The 14,954-nt window shown below is 47.3% G+C and overlaps 1 protein-coding gene across 2 annotated transcripts in view; it reads left to right on the top strand.

Annotated features, from left to right (window-relative positions):
* DCAKD (dephospho-CoA kinase domain containing) overlaps positions 1-14,954 on the top strand; it is a 364,264-nt gene that overhangs the window by 127,874 nt on the left and 221,436 nt on the right. The window lies entirely within an intron of this gene.

Consider the following 14,954-nt stretch of genomic DNA (forward strand, 5'->3'; position numbering starts at 1 on the left):
AGAAAACTGCTGACAATTTGTAAAGGCCTGACAGTCTACTGGGGTTCTTGGTACCGGGCTCAGCTGCAGGACAAGTCACTCGGCTTGATTGTTGAGACTGGTGCAGGCAGGCAAGGTTTGGCTCCTAAAGTCCACAGCAAGTCTTCAGTTCCCATTCTCTCACAGTTCTTCTTTGTCCTCGTCTTCTGGATCTGTTGAAATCTAAGGTCCTGGCATCAGGGGTGCCACTAAATACTCAAGTTAGGGGAGTGACAGGTAGTAGCCAATGGGCTTTATACCTTTAGGGTGACAACACCCACTTTATGACCACTTCCTGTGGGAAGCGGGCATAAACCTAACCCAGTGAGCCTAATTCCACCAAAAACCAAGATGATGGAGTTCTCATTTTTGTGTTCACATCAGGTAGCCCATCTTAGGGGTGGAACTGGCCTGAGAGGGATCATGCCTCCTGACTAGCTAAATTTCCCAGCTTTCCTAGTGCCAAATAGGCCTCGGGCAGGGAGTGGCATCTCCCAAGTCTGGGGGAAGCCGGGGTCCCATATCAATAGCAACAGATGCCTTCGAAGCCTCCTGCCATGATATGTTGATTACTTAGCCATCCTGTTAGGGTTGTGTGTCAACACCTCGGCTGGAACAGGCATTGTTCCTGTCCTCAAAGAGCTTGGTCTCTAACCTGCACGGGTTCTGAAACTTATCTGTGGTGGCAGACCTGTCCACACCAGTCATCCAGTACACAAGAGGTTGGTAGGTTTTCAGGGAGCACCTCTAAGGTGCCCTCTGGGCGCAAGTGTTATAAATTCATCACTGAAATCAGTGTGGGCTTATTAATACGAGAAATAGCCCTGTCATGTGTTATTAATATTCAACAGTATCAATAGTTAAACAAGAAAGTTTTTAACTTTTTCCTAAAGGGAAAATGTTCCCTGCATGCTCTGATTTCCAATGGAAGTTCATTCCAAAGTTTGGGGCCTGCCACTGACAGAGCTCTTCCACCTTGTCGTGTTTTCCAGAATCTGGGGACACATAATAGTTCATGGTCTCCGGATCTCAGGGTTCTTGCGGGAATATATGGGATGAATTTCTTATTTAAGTCCTCCGGGCCTCTACCAGACAGGCACTTGTGGATAGTGCAGCAAGTTTTAAACAGCACTCTTTGTTTTATGGTGAGCCAGTGGAGTTTTTTGAGAAGCGGCTTTGAAGGAGTCCTGGCCGGGGCATTGAGAACAAGGCGGGCAGCCGTGTTCTGCACGACTTGAAGTCTAGCGATGACCCCTTCGTTGGCGGCTAGCAGCAGACCGTTACAGTAGTCCAGTCTACTCAGCACGAGCGACTGAACTAAAGTTTTCCTGGTGGAATCAGGTAGCAAGGGGAACACCCTTCGGAGAAGTCCAATGACATGGAAACAGGAGCTTACTACATGAGTAGAGTGATGTTTTAGGGTGAGCTCCTGATCCAATTTGACTCCCAGGTCTTTCACTACCATTTTTGGCTCAGGGACTGGGCCAAGATCACAAGGCCACCAGTCCGGAGTCCACAGTCGTTTGGCTTCCCCAAAGAGCATCACCTCCGTCTTGGAGACGTTGCACTGAAGGAGGTTTGCTGCCATCCAGTGTGCTACTTTTTTCATCCCTTGGGCAAAGGAGTGGCGCACTTCAGGAGTCATGATTTTAAACGGAAAGAGGAGTTGTGTATCGTCTGCATACGATACAGGGATAAACCCGTGGGATCTCATGTCATGTCATGTCGTGTCTTTCATTTTTTCAAAGCCTCCTATGGCCGCTTTCATGAGTGTGCTGATGGGTTCCTTAGGGTGGCGCAATACATGCTGTAGCCCTTAGGGACCCTCTTTAGCCTCCCTGTCCTAGGTACCAGGGGTACCATTTATTATGAACGCATATGTGGTGCTAAAGGGATGGCAAAATGGGGGAACAATTGTACAGTTTTAGGGAAAGAGATCAGGCACTGGGGATCTGTATAGCAGGAACCCAGTGCCCTTCTGTCAAAACTGCATCAAATACCAGGGAAAAAGGTGGGGGTGATCATGTTGAAAAGGGGCACTTGCCTACAAGCATAGAATTTAGAAGTTCATTACATAGCTATAGCCGGTTCCAACTATGTTGACATATCTATGTAATCCTACATAAAATTGTGATATCAGAAATCAAAATTCTTCACACCGAAGTGCTTGGGATTCTTGGGGTATTCAGGAGATGCCTACAGACTCAGTTGACCCCCAACTTGACAAGAGGAAACTTGATGTTGATGGCAATGATGTCAGGCAAGCAGCAGTCCATTCAGAGTGATATTACATTTATCTCAATGTAAAGTGTGATGAAGAATTTCTCTGGGTGTATTGCCAATAAGAGCAGTCAAAGGTGTCCCACAGGACTATAAGATAGACTGGATACCTGGAGAATGCCATAAGAACCACCAGACTCTTAAGAGTGATAAATAAATAGGCTGTGAATGAAGGCTCCTGAAGGAACAGAGCCTGGAGGAGGCACTCTATTAGTTGAGTTCCCTGACTCGCACCAGTGCGATGGGGCTCAAATATGTCACTGAATGGCAGTAACGCTAATGTTTTTCTTATCTTAGCTGAGCAACATAACTGAAGAGGCAGGGTATTAAAAAGTCATGATGGTAGGTTGTTGAGACACTTTTTCAGGGGATTTCCTGTTATTCTCATTGTGAAGTTAGAAAAGAGTCTGTCTTCACTTATTTGAGGACAGAGTTCCAGCTTCCCATCTCAAAGTGCAAATGTAAGACAATTTCAGTAATTAAATGATAACTTACGGTTATGATAGTTGTAAAAAGGGGATGTGGCCTAGGTTGCAGACGGTGGAGGACGTACCCGACTGGTGTCCTGCCCAATGCTATGCCCCCAAGATTCGTCCTCTCAGAGTGGTGTGTCCCTCCTGACCATGTGAGACAAGCAGAGTGGCTTGAGGGTACGCTCTTTGTGTTTTACGTGCAGAAAAGAATGAAGCTTGTCATGGAGAGAAGTGGCCTACTGGAAACCAAGACCTTCTGGAGAATCAGAGCCTAGAATACCAAAGATGTATCAGCAAAGAAAGAAACAAGTGATTAAAAAGAAAGGTAGCCTTCCATGGAATATTGAAAGACGGAATGATGATCAGAAAGAAAAAAGATATCCATCTTAGAATTTGTCCTGAATTCATAAACATTAGAATATCTCCATGGACAGGTAGGATCCTGGAACACATATACAATATGGCTGAGATACCCGCCACCCCCTCTCAACACAATCCCCAATAATGGGAAACCGGAAACGTTCTGGACTTTTTGGAAGACGGGAGGGAGTGACCCTCCCGGCCGTATTTATTAAAATATGAAACAAAATTAAAACGTTAAAATAACAGTTTCATAATAATGTACAATTTCATTTCCACATTTGCGATGTTTGGCTAACCTTAACATATTCTCTAATACACAGGTTCTCCTAGCCGATCTAACATCCTACAAAACTTTAAATTGAAATTGTACATCCTAACGTTTAAGGGCCAACGGCAAGGTCATAACCGGTGTCAAGATCCCTAAACCAGACATATCCCCCTCACTTGTGAGGGGCGACCGCACAGAGGCGTACCTCCAGTGCATTTACCAATTTCCCTTGACTTGACGGGGGCCCCAATAAACTCGACGCCATTTAAAGGTCGTCCGAGGACTCGTGTGAGGTATCTAGAAGGTAGCGTAGACCCCCTCCCAAACCCCACACAACTTACCACATCTGCCGTCGCAGATGTCCTAGCCCCAGGAAATTCCCCAGGAGGGGGCTGTAGCCCCTCCTACCCAGGAAGGGGCCTTGACCGCCTTTCCTTTCCTTTCGGCAGCCCTTCCTTAGAAGGGACCGCCTCCCCGTTGAGGGGCCAATGGCCACCTCCCTCGAGCGCTCCCATCCGTAATGGGTGACGCCCACCCCTAGGGATCTTCCAATTACTGCTCACCGATCATGACCTTACCGCCCGACCAAAATAAATACGACAATTCTAACTAAATTACTAAATGACTGAATCACTAAAGACAGTAACAATTACGATTTATTAAAAGGCATGATTACTGGTCAACACTAGTGCATAATTACTTTATTTGCAAAACATACCACAATTTAACCATTCTTTATTGCATATTCAAAGTTATCACGATAATCATCACAACCTGCAAAATTCAGCGTTACCACATAAACTTTATTCAAAACCACTTGCTGTCTTCAGGGGCTGGTGGGTGGGTCAAAATTGGCTCTTCGTTCCGTCTCGAGCTCACGTGCAGCGAGGAGGTGCAGCTTCAGAGCACAGGAACAAGAGGAAGCTCTCTTGGCTTGTTGCTCCTTTTATCCGTCTTCAGGGCGGGAGTAAACCCGCCCCTGCCTGCCCCGAAGGGCGTGGCCGGCCGCGTCAGTGTCTAGGCCAGCCCACTCCAGGGCGGGAAAAAGCGCGCCCCGGCTACGCCGCTTTGGGCATACCAGCCGGGACCCGCCTCCCGCCCAAGATGGCTTCCCGGGGGGATCGTGGTACTCCGCCATACGTTCGGGGGGACCGAATGGTCGCCCCTTTCCATATGGCTGAGATACCCGCCACCCCCTCTCAACACAATCCCCAATAATGGGAAACCGGAAACGTTCTGGACTTTTTGGAAGACGGGAGGGAGTGACCCTCCCGGCCGTATTTATTAAAATATGAAACAAAATTAAAACGTTAAAATAACAGTTTCATAATAATGTACAATTTCATTTCCACATTTGCGATGTTTGGCTAACCTTAACATATTCTCTAATACACAGGTTCTCCTAGCCGATCTAACATCCTACAAAACTTTAAATTGAAATTGTACATCCTAACGTTTAAGGGACAACGGCAAGGTCATAACCGGTGTCAAGATCCCTAAAGCAGACATATCCCCCTCACTTGTGAGGGGCGACCGCACAGAGGCGTACCTCCAGTGCATTTACCAATTTCCCTTGACTTGACGGGGGCCCCAATAAACTCGACGCCATTTAAAGGTCGTCCGAGGACTCGTGTGAGGTATCTAGAAGGTAGCGTAGACCCCCTCCCAAACCCCACACAACTTACCACATCTGCCGTCGCAGATGCCCTAGCCCCAGGAAATTCCCCAGGAGGGGGCTGTAGCCCCTCCTACCCAGGAAGGGGCCTTGACCGCCTTTCCTTTCCTTTCGGCGGCCCTTCCTTAGAAGGGACCGCCTCCCCGTTGAGGGGCCAATGGCCACCTCCCTCGATCGCTCCCATCCGTAATGGGTGACGCCCACCCCTAGGGATCTTCCAATTACTGCTCACCGATCATGACCTTACCGCCACAGGCCGGATAGTTGACCGGCTATCCGGACCCCCCACAACACTCCTGCCTAAAGGTCATGTCATAAAGTCCTTAGCCAAGCTATCAGGTCTCCTATGAGTAACTCGTTCCCCACCCGGGACAAATGGACACCATCCCCTAAATACATACTGTCCCCTTTAATACAACCATGCGAAATAGAATGCAGTGTATTTGAACGGAACAATCTACTCATTTTATTATTAATTTTCCTTACTGAATGATTCAGAGCTGAAACCGAGAGAGCCCCCCGCCACACTTTTCGTGGGATCATATGGGACCATGCAATTGTGCACCCTGGAACTCTTCTCGCTAACCAACTTACAGTGGAAAGCATCGCCTCAAGAAGAAGTCGTCTACCAGTGGTCACCAAATCGTTGCCCCCAAGGTGTACTATGACTATAGACGGCGGTGACCTCGTCCGCCCTAACAAACCCTCAAAAAATGATTGAAACTGGTCAATACAGAGCCCGCCCCTTCCGTAGAAGGACACACTGTACCCGTATTCCCCAGCCACGTGAATCATGTCACCTGCTTTGAATACGTCCGCGGCACGCCTCACGTATGAGTGGCCCACAACCCACACCTCCTTTTTCACAGCCGGTGATGTCTGACCGCTGGCCCGGTGTTGGGTCGACTGCACAGTCCGCCCCGCCTCGTAGGCTTGCGCAACTGAAACCAAACAAAAACAAGAAGCGTGAGTACATCATTACAGCTTCACAACATGTGCAACCGCACATACCTTTTATAACAATTCGAGGACCAACGCCCCACACGTTTTACTTGATCGACATTCAGACCCCTGGCTGTAGCCTCGGTAGCAGCCCCTATCCGAAAGGAATGGGTCCCAAACTCGCCGGGGTTCATGCCCGCGGCAGAAATCGACATCGTAAGCACCCGCTGAAACTGAAACCTCGTCAGTGGGGTGGCGTCAGCGTGTCTCAACAAGGTCCCCCCCCATGATGCCACCCTTTGCGCTAAATATTCCTCAACGCAACCCACCGGGCACATGGACGACCCGGGAATCCTTTGTATCATTATGCAGTCCCCCATCGAACCCTGATCGGTCTTGGACTTGACAAATGAGACAGTCATTGTCTCCCCCCTGACCTGAACGTGCTCTCGGCACAGTCCCCCCATGGTATCCTGCTTGTTCCTTGCCACTAGTTCGCTTACCCGCATAGCCCCATGGAATGCTAGCACAAAAGCGGCTCGGAATAACACTGCTTCATACTGGGATGAACACGTTGCAGGAAGTACAGATAACAACAAAGCCAACCTATCCAGACCTATCGGGCGCCTTTCATCTACTCTGCGACCCTCAAGGCGTTGCCACCCACGTAGCGCTTTTTGCACAACGAAAGACGCAGTCGGGTCCTGGATCCCATGAGCCCTTGCCATAAAGGAAATGGCGGCCCGATGCCTCTGGGCCGTAGCCACTGATTTGCCTGCCTGATGTAAGGACAGCAGAAAATCCACTACTAGTTCTTCCTGGCCCCAAAGCTCCCTCCTAGCATCCCCCACAAAGGCCCAGTAGGATCGGAACGCCCCTTGGTATGCCTTCCTCGTCCTGGGTGCTAAACTCTCTCCCACGAGGTTCTGTAATTCGGGGCACCGAGAGACCAGAGAGCTTCGGGGAAGGGTGCCGCCACCGGGTCCGCTGTGGGCAGAAAACCCCAGAAGGCCTGCATACAAAAACGAGAAAGCGCATCAGCCGCTTTATTCATTACCCCTGGCACATGTCTTGCTTTGAATAGTACGTTCAACTGCATACACAATAACACAATTTCTTTGAGCAATCTCAGAATCCATTTGCATCGTGCTGCCTGGCTGTTGATACACTCAACCACGGTCATGTTATCAGACCAAAACACCACAGAGTGATCTCTGAACCCTTCGGGCCAAGTTTTCAGGGCCACAAGAATGGGAAAAAGTTCCAAAAAGGCAATGTTACTTGTCAGTCCACACTCATGCCACCATAACGGCCATTTTTGAGCCGACCATCGTGTGCCGAATATGGCACCAAAACCAGTGCTCCCTGCCGAATCTGTCCACAGCCCCAGCTCCTCGGAGGACACCGCCGGTTTGTTCCAGACAATTCGACCATTGAAATCCGCCAGAAATGCCAACCAAATGCGCATGTCCTGACGAACCTCTGCCGACAACCGTGTGCGATGATGACCCTCCTTCAGGCCGACCATGGCTTGAGCGATCGAGCGGGAAAAGGGGCGGGCCATCGGCATGACTCTCAGGGCAAAATTCAGCTGTCCCACCAATTGTTGCAACTGATGCAGCCTGACCTTGGACTCGCTAATACAAGCTTCCAGGGCAGCCCTGAATCTTATCACCTTCTCTGTAGGTAATCTAAAACAACCTTCCACAGAGTCGAGTTCGATCCCCAGGAACTCGAGGCAAGTCGAGGGACCCACAGTCTTACCTGGTGCCAATGGCACACCGAAATGCTTCATTAAAGTACAAAATTCATTCAAAGCCTGTCCACATTCCGGACCCCCGGCCGCCCCCAGAAACAAAAAATCATCGAGATAATGCATGACATGCTGTAAACCCGTCCTCTTTGTGAAGACCCATTGCAGAAAACAACTGAACTGTTCAAAATATGCACAAGAAATAGAGCAACCCATTGGCATACATCTATCCATGTAATACTGACCCTGAAACATGAAACCAAGGAGACGCTGATCGTCTGGGTGTACCGGGAGCAACCGGAACGCTGACTCAATATCTGACTTTGCCATCAGCGCCCCGGGCCCTAGGCGATTCAACATGGCCACGGCCTCATCGAAAGATGCGTACCGCACCGAACACACATCCGGGTCTATTGCATCATTTACGGACAGACCACGTGGGGCTGATAAATTATGTATCAGTCGGAACTCACCCGGGTCCTTCTTAGGGACCACCCCCAAAGGAGAACAAACAAAGTTAGCACACGGTGGCTCATCAAATGGACCGGCGACTCGACCTCGAGTAACCTCTTTCCCAATCTTTTCCTGTACCACGGTCGTATGTTGCAAGACCGATATTTGATTTTTACATTGTCTTACACCCCGAAACTCCCCCACTGGGATGCGGAAACCATCTGAAAACCCGTTCCTCAACACCCCAGCGGAAGCGTGATCCGGGTATTCGCTGAGCCAAGGAATCATTGCCATGGTATCAACCGGAGTAGGTAAAGGCGCCCCTCGGACTATTTTAGACCTGTTTGGCGCCTCCTCTCCCCCCGTTATCACCCGTTTTGGCTCTGCACATGGACTCCGGATGGGATGGCTGCCCACACCCTCCACATTCGTGACGGAATTTACATGACCCCTGGGGCCTCGTACATTTACCTCTGTTGAAGTTCCAACAAATCCCCCTTTTACCTGTGTTGCCGTTCGGCCTCGAGTTGTATTCGTTACCTGTACCTGATCGAAAGGGGGTCCCGGCATATTGGCGGGAGGATTCACCCCCGCTACTCCCTACTAATGGTACTTTTAACATACCAGTACTCTTTTGACCATGAAACAGAATCGTAACAATCCCAAGTTAAGTTTTTATCCTGTTCCTTTGCTTTTCTAAAAATATTATCGTAACAGAACCACTGATTGCCCCCATATGATACGGAATATTCCATGATCCGTGTCTGGTATATCGGCAATTCGGACAGCAACTCGGGTCTAGGTTCGCCCATGATGGAGGTAAAAATTCCCCACGCCTTCCCCCAAGTGCCAATGTTTTCATCAACTTTAAAGGCGGCCATCTTTGCGCGCCAAACACTCGGATGCATGAGCTCCTTTTGGCTCTTAACATGCTCCATCTCATAATGATCGGTAAGCAACGAGAAGATGTTTATATACTCATTTGCCCATATCTTCTCCTTAATAGCCAGAGGGACATGTTGACCCAACTTTTCCCTTCGTGAAGGTGCAGACTCATCCCTCGCAATCGGCAATGGCCGCTTACCTGAACCGGAAGCTGTATCTGCGGCTGGACCTGTTCCTGGCGGTTTTTCTACTGCCGCAGCCGGCGTGATAACTGGCGATGATGCCTTCGCCGCCTCCCTCGTTTCACGCAGTTGCTTCATCAACACCCGTGCGTCGTCAGCCGTGGCGCCCTCGCTTTCTTTCCCCAATTACGCTGCTAATTGTGCTGCCAGCTCGGGCAGCATATCCCCCCCGGACACGGGGGTGATCACCACGGGAATCAGATTCCCCTCTGCCGGCACCGGAGTTGGCTCTTCGAGTGGGGCACAGGGAACCGGGATGTCCCCCCCAGCTGCTCCCCTCCTGGGCCTCTTGCCTTTTCCTCCCGGAGCTGCTCCTGCCAAAGGTCGTTTCGGTCCCCCTTCCCCGTCTCTATCCGCCATCCGTTTCTTCAGATCGGTCACTTCTTTCATAAGTATACGCAGCATCTGGTCGGTAGTCATTCGCTTTCCGACTTTCTTAGGCATTCTCCGACAGAGTATCTGTAAGACAAAAAGAAAGATTACCACGCTCAAAATTGGCTCTTCGTTCCGTCTCGAGCTCACGTGCAGCGAGGAGGTGCAGCTTCAGAGCACAGGAACAAGAGGAAGCTCTCTTGGCTTGTTGCTCCTTTTATCCGTCTTCAGGGCGGGAGTAAACCCGCCCCTGCCTGCCCCGAAGGGCGTGGCCGGCCGCGTCAGTGTCTAGGCCAGCCCACTCCAGGGCGGGAAAAAGCGCGCCCCGGCTACGCCGCTTTGGGCATACCAGCCGGGACCCGCCTCCCGCCCAAGATGGCTTCCCGGGGGGATCGTGGTACTCCGCCATACGTTCGGGGGGACCGAATGGTCGCCCCTTTCCAGAAACCATTTAGACCAAAGCAGTCAAATAAGGTACAGGCCCCTGAAAGTGCCATACTCGTAGAACGTAAACAGCAGAAATACTAAGGAAAAAAGTTGCTTATTACGTTTGCACTTATGAGAGGTAAGAAATGACTCTGCTCCTTTAGGAATTTTAGCAGTTGCACATGCCCAATCATACATTGCAAGATCTTTGAGTCCGCTCATTTTGTTTTTCTGCTCATTGATCAAGGACTTCATGAACACTGCTTCCTTTTTATGGTGTTGTTAGATCTGGCTACAGACAGCTTCAATTGTTTAAAAGATGCTAAACATAATTCTTTCAAAAAGTAAAATAACAAAAAGCAAAGTGAGAGTGGGCTTCCGTAGTGCCCCCTTCATGCTTGCCTTATTTCAGACATTGGCTTTTATTCATTTTCCTATGCTTTGCCTTTGGTTTGATGGACTGTCTATCAAGCTCACTGCATTTCAAAGATGGTTACATGTTTCCATTTGTATTTCCAATAGGGTGTGGTTATGGGGCTTCAAGTAGCCATTTAGTTAAATACAGATGCAACATGAGAGCCAATACATATGATGTATTTGCTGGGTTGATATCACATGTTATTTGCTCATTTGGAATTTTTCTGTGTGCTGGTTGGATGCCTTAGCCTGCCATATAGGTACAGTGCTAATCGCCTTTTCACATTCATTTGTATTAGTTTGCAGTCATGAAATATGTAGTAGGATTTATTTTTTTTGTTCGCAAAGCTAGGAATCTACACTCATAGGATTTCTTGAAGATGCAACAAAGATAATTGTATTTTGTCAATTTTCTGCAATGTGCCTTTTTATGCAGATGTCGTTTTCTGACTCATTTTCATAACTCTCTTCTGTGAGGATTCAATTGAATTCTGCTAATGGAGTCTACTCAGCCAAAGGGCCCTGCTTCCAGCTTCAATATTGTTGTAGTCGAATGTATTCCTTCAATATGGGATTTTCATTCTAGGATAGAAGGGAGAGACGCACTCTAAGTTATCCTCCTCTTACTGTGCTCTTTTTCAGATCTCTTGACTTTGCCATTGCTTGTTGTACTGAAATGTAAACGTTTTAATGTATTTTCCTCCCTTCTCCTAATGTACTAGGTGTGTATGTTTTTTAAAGATTTTTTTTAACAGGGAGAAACCCATTTACTCTGACATTTTGTTTACCTTCTTCTGTCTCTTCATTCAGCATACCAGCTCTTTTTATCAGTTAGCTATCCTGTAGTGTTGAAGTGTCAAAGGACAACTATGGCGTATGCTTAGACAGGTTCTCACACTATCAAAATATCTAGCATTTATTATCAGAAGCTTCTTTCTCAGATATGGACTTGAGATTGTTTCTGCCCCTTGAGAAAAGTTTTAAACAATGTTCCAGGCTTGACCCTTCTCATGCGTTTGAGACAAAGATTGAATTTGGGGGCTCGCAAGGGTCAGCAGCATCACTTCTGCTGTACAGTGTGTACATCTGGTAGATATTTTTCATCATGAGGCCTGTGATACTGCTCCTAATCAGAAGATACTCTGATACTCCGAGCTAGTTGCATAAAAACAGTCCAAAGGCGACTTCCTGCCTTTAAGAAAGGGCTTCGCATAAGTGGCCTCTTGGTTCAATAGTAGGGGTCTCAAGCAAAATGGTTGAAGCCAGACAAGCTCTCTCATCCCCCAGAGTTATTTTGCCTCTCAGTATCCTTTCGTACAAGAGCAAAAACATATTGGTGTAATGTAGGACACTGACTTAATTTTGATGTTCATACTGGCTCCCTAGTACAACCAGCATTTTTCATCTTCCGACAGTTAAAATAGACTTTTGTATTCATAAAAAAAAACATAAAAGCATTACTACTTAATTAATAAATTCATAACTGGAGCACGATTGTCAGAAACTGTGTTGTTAATTTGGGAGGCAACCTAACAAACACAGTCTGGTAACAATAGGACATGGTCCAGGCAGTTTCCAAGAGAAATGTGTATAAAGATCAAGCAGTTCTTTTTTAATTTTAATTTTTAATTTTAACCCCATTTTATGCAAGGAAATGCAAAGTATAAATAATACATTATAAATGCATTAAACAAAAAAAACAATCAAGCAGTCAGAACAAAACAAAGAGAAATATACATAACATCTATAAGGTTTTCTAGATCCAATCCGTTATAGGTGCCCATATCTTAACTCCCATGGCCCTCTTTCTCCTTCATTTAGTTTTATAAATAGCCAATTCCAAATTATACATTGCTAATAATCTTTCACGCCAACTGAAAAAAGAGGGCGGATCTGAATTGATCCAATCTTTTGTAATACACACACGTATTACAGCCATGCAAAGGAAGATAAAACATATCGTAGCTTTAGATATTTCCGGGCTGAGACCAATCAACACTAATTCACCAGTTATACTCATCGGTCGTCCCAATATTAATCGCAAGAACTGTTCAAGTGATAAGAAAAATTCAGATAGTTTGGGGCAAGCAAAAAACATATGTATGGCATCAGTAGCAAATTGTCCACACCTGTTGCACTTGGTCTCAGTAGCAGTGCTCCATTTAGAAATCTTTCTTGGAGTATAATATAAATTGTGTAAAGCCATATAATGCTGTGATCGCATCATTCTCGTTATAAGAACCCTATTAGCCAACAAAAATGATTCGAAATATTAGCTTCATCTATCCCTAGTTTAGTTACCCATTTCATTTGACAGTTTTCAAGATCATCTGGGAGTTCTGCAACAAGATAAGAATAAAACTGTCAAACTGATGTTTTTTTCCATACTCTCGATGAGAGTACATTTTGTCAATTGCTGTTCTATCCCAGGACCTAGAGTCTTCAAAAAGCTGCGGGTTTTGAGAAATTTAAAAAAAATCATTTTCAGGTAGACCAAAATTCTTTTGCAATTCAATACATGAGACTAGATGTCCCTCATGAAGTAGGTCCCCTAAACATTGAATTCCTCTAGTGCCCCACCTATTGGCAATTGATCACGAAAGATAAAAGGTAGTAACTTCGATGCTGCGAACGGTGTATACACATTTAGGGGCCGATTATGATGGCGGACGGACCTGAGTCCGTCCGCCACCATAGAGTAGGAGGGACCGTCCGCAGGGGCTGCGGCGGTCCCTCTGTGCAGATTAGGATGTGACCGCCAGGGTGGCGGTCACATCCTCAATCTTTAACATTGCGGCGGGTGCAGCTTCAAGCTGCACCCGCCGCAATGTTAAAAATGCATGCACAGCATTTGCGTGCACAAAGCAGCAGGCACCGCGCGGTGCCTGCCGCTTTGTCCACGCAAATGCAGGGGGGTACCATAGGTAACCCCATGTGCACCCACCACCCCTCCTTCACCCAGGGGGCCCGCAACAGGCCCCCGAAGTGAAGGTCCGTATGCTTTTCCACGGCGGAAAAGCCGCCGTGGTAAAGCATACTTTTTACTCCATCCTAATGTGGCTGGCGGTGTCTGATAGACACCACCAGCCATGTTAATGCTTTTCCGCCGCGGTCGGAAGGCGACCACGGCGAAAAGCGGAGGACAGATTCTCAGACCCACCAGCCATCCTAATTTGGCGGTGGGTCTTTGTAGCCTCCGTGGCGGATTTCCCGCATCCTCCGGGCCGGCGGTGGCTTCCGCCGGCCCGGTGGATGCGGGAAATCCGCCATCATAATCAGCCCCTATATTTTGAAATTCCCATTTGGCGCTTAACCAATTTCCATACCGCATATGCGGCTTTTAAGATTTTTAATTTAGTTTTTTTGAAATAGCTAGATTCTACTACTTTGACCAGACAGCCCTTAATCGCCTCGCCCATCCCGAGCTCATAGATAGAAGGGGTATTGCAAGACAATATTCGGGCTCTAGCCCCAACTACCAGTGGACTGATGAATTGCAAAGTTGCTGCAACGTAATAGAACAAAAAATAGGGTATTCCCCAACCCCCTGGTCTTTCGAACAGTACCATCTTTTTATAAGCTCTTCGTTGTCGCTTATAACCCCACAGAAAACTAGAGGAGATCCTCTCTAGTCTTTTAAAACATGTAGATGGAAATTCGATCGGGATTGTACGAAACATATGTAAAAGTTTGGGTAATACCAACATTTTAAGCACGTTATATCTACCGTATAGAGACAAGTGGAGGTACAAAGAACTCGACCCCCTTCCCCTTCCTCTTACGGTCTGGTCTAGCTAGATCATATAAAGCTTCACTTGATAAAAAGTTATGTAAACAAATCAGAATCGCTCTAGGTTTCTCATCAGAAGGCCTAATGCCACTCTGCTCATGGAAGAGGAATCGATGCACTCATTGTAGTTCAACCTCCCATCTCCATTGCGTCAGTTCAGGGAAAGCTTCTGAAAACAGTTCCTGAATAAATTGTCGGATGTTACTTCCTTCCACCCATTCCAGGATACCTAAGACACGTAGGTTATTCCTCCTCGATCTGTTCTCAAGATCAATTAACTTCCAATTGATGTCATCCTTGAGGGCACTTAGAGAGGCAACTTCAGTTTTCTGTTGCGCCATTTCGTCTTCAACCGAGGAAATTCAGGCTTGCGCCTCACCGATCAGAGTGTACAGTTCATTAGTTGTCTTGACGATTCAGCGTACCGTATTCTGTAGTTTTCGCACCGCCCCTTGAATCCGCAAGGCTTCTGCTTTTGTCTCCTCGCGACGTATCATAATATCTTGAAGAATAGTAACTAGAGTAACCTCACTCTCAATATGGTCTCCCAGACAGGGGTTAGAAAGGCAATCCCTTAATTCAGCTGTTGTACCAGTT

Source organism: Lissotriton vulgaris, chromosome 5 (genome assembly GCF_964263255.1).
Source record: "Lissotriton vulgaris chromosome 5, aLisVul1.2, whole genome shotgun sequence".
Lineage (NCBI taxonomy): Eukaryota > Metazoa > Chordata > Amphibia > Caudata > Salamandridae > Lissotriton > Lissotriton vulgaris.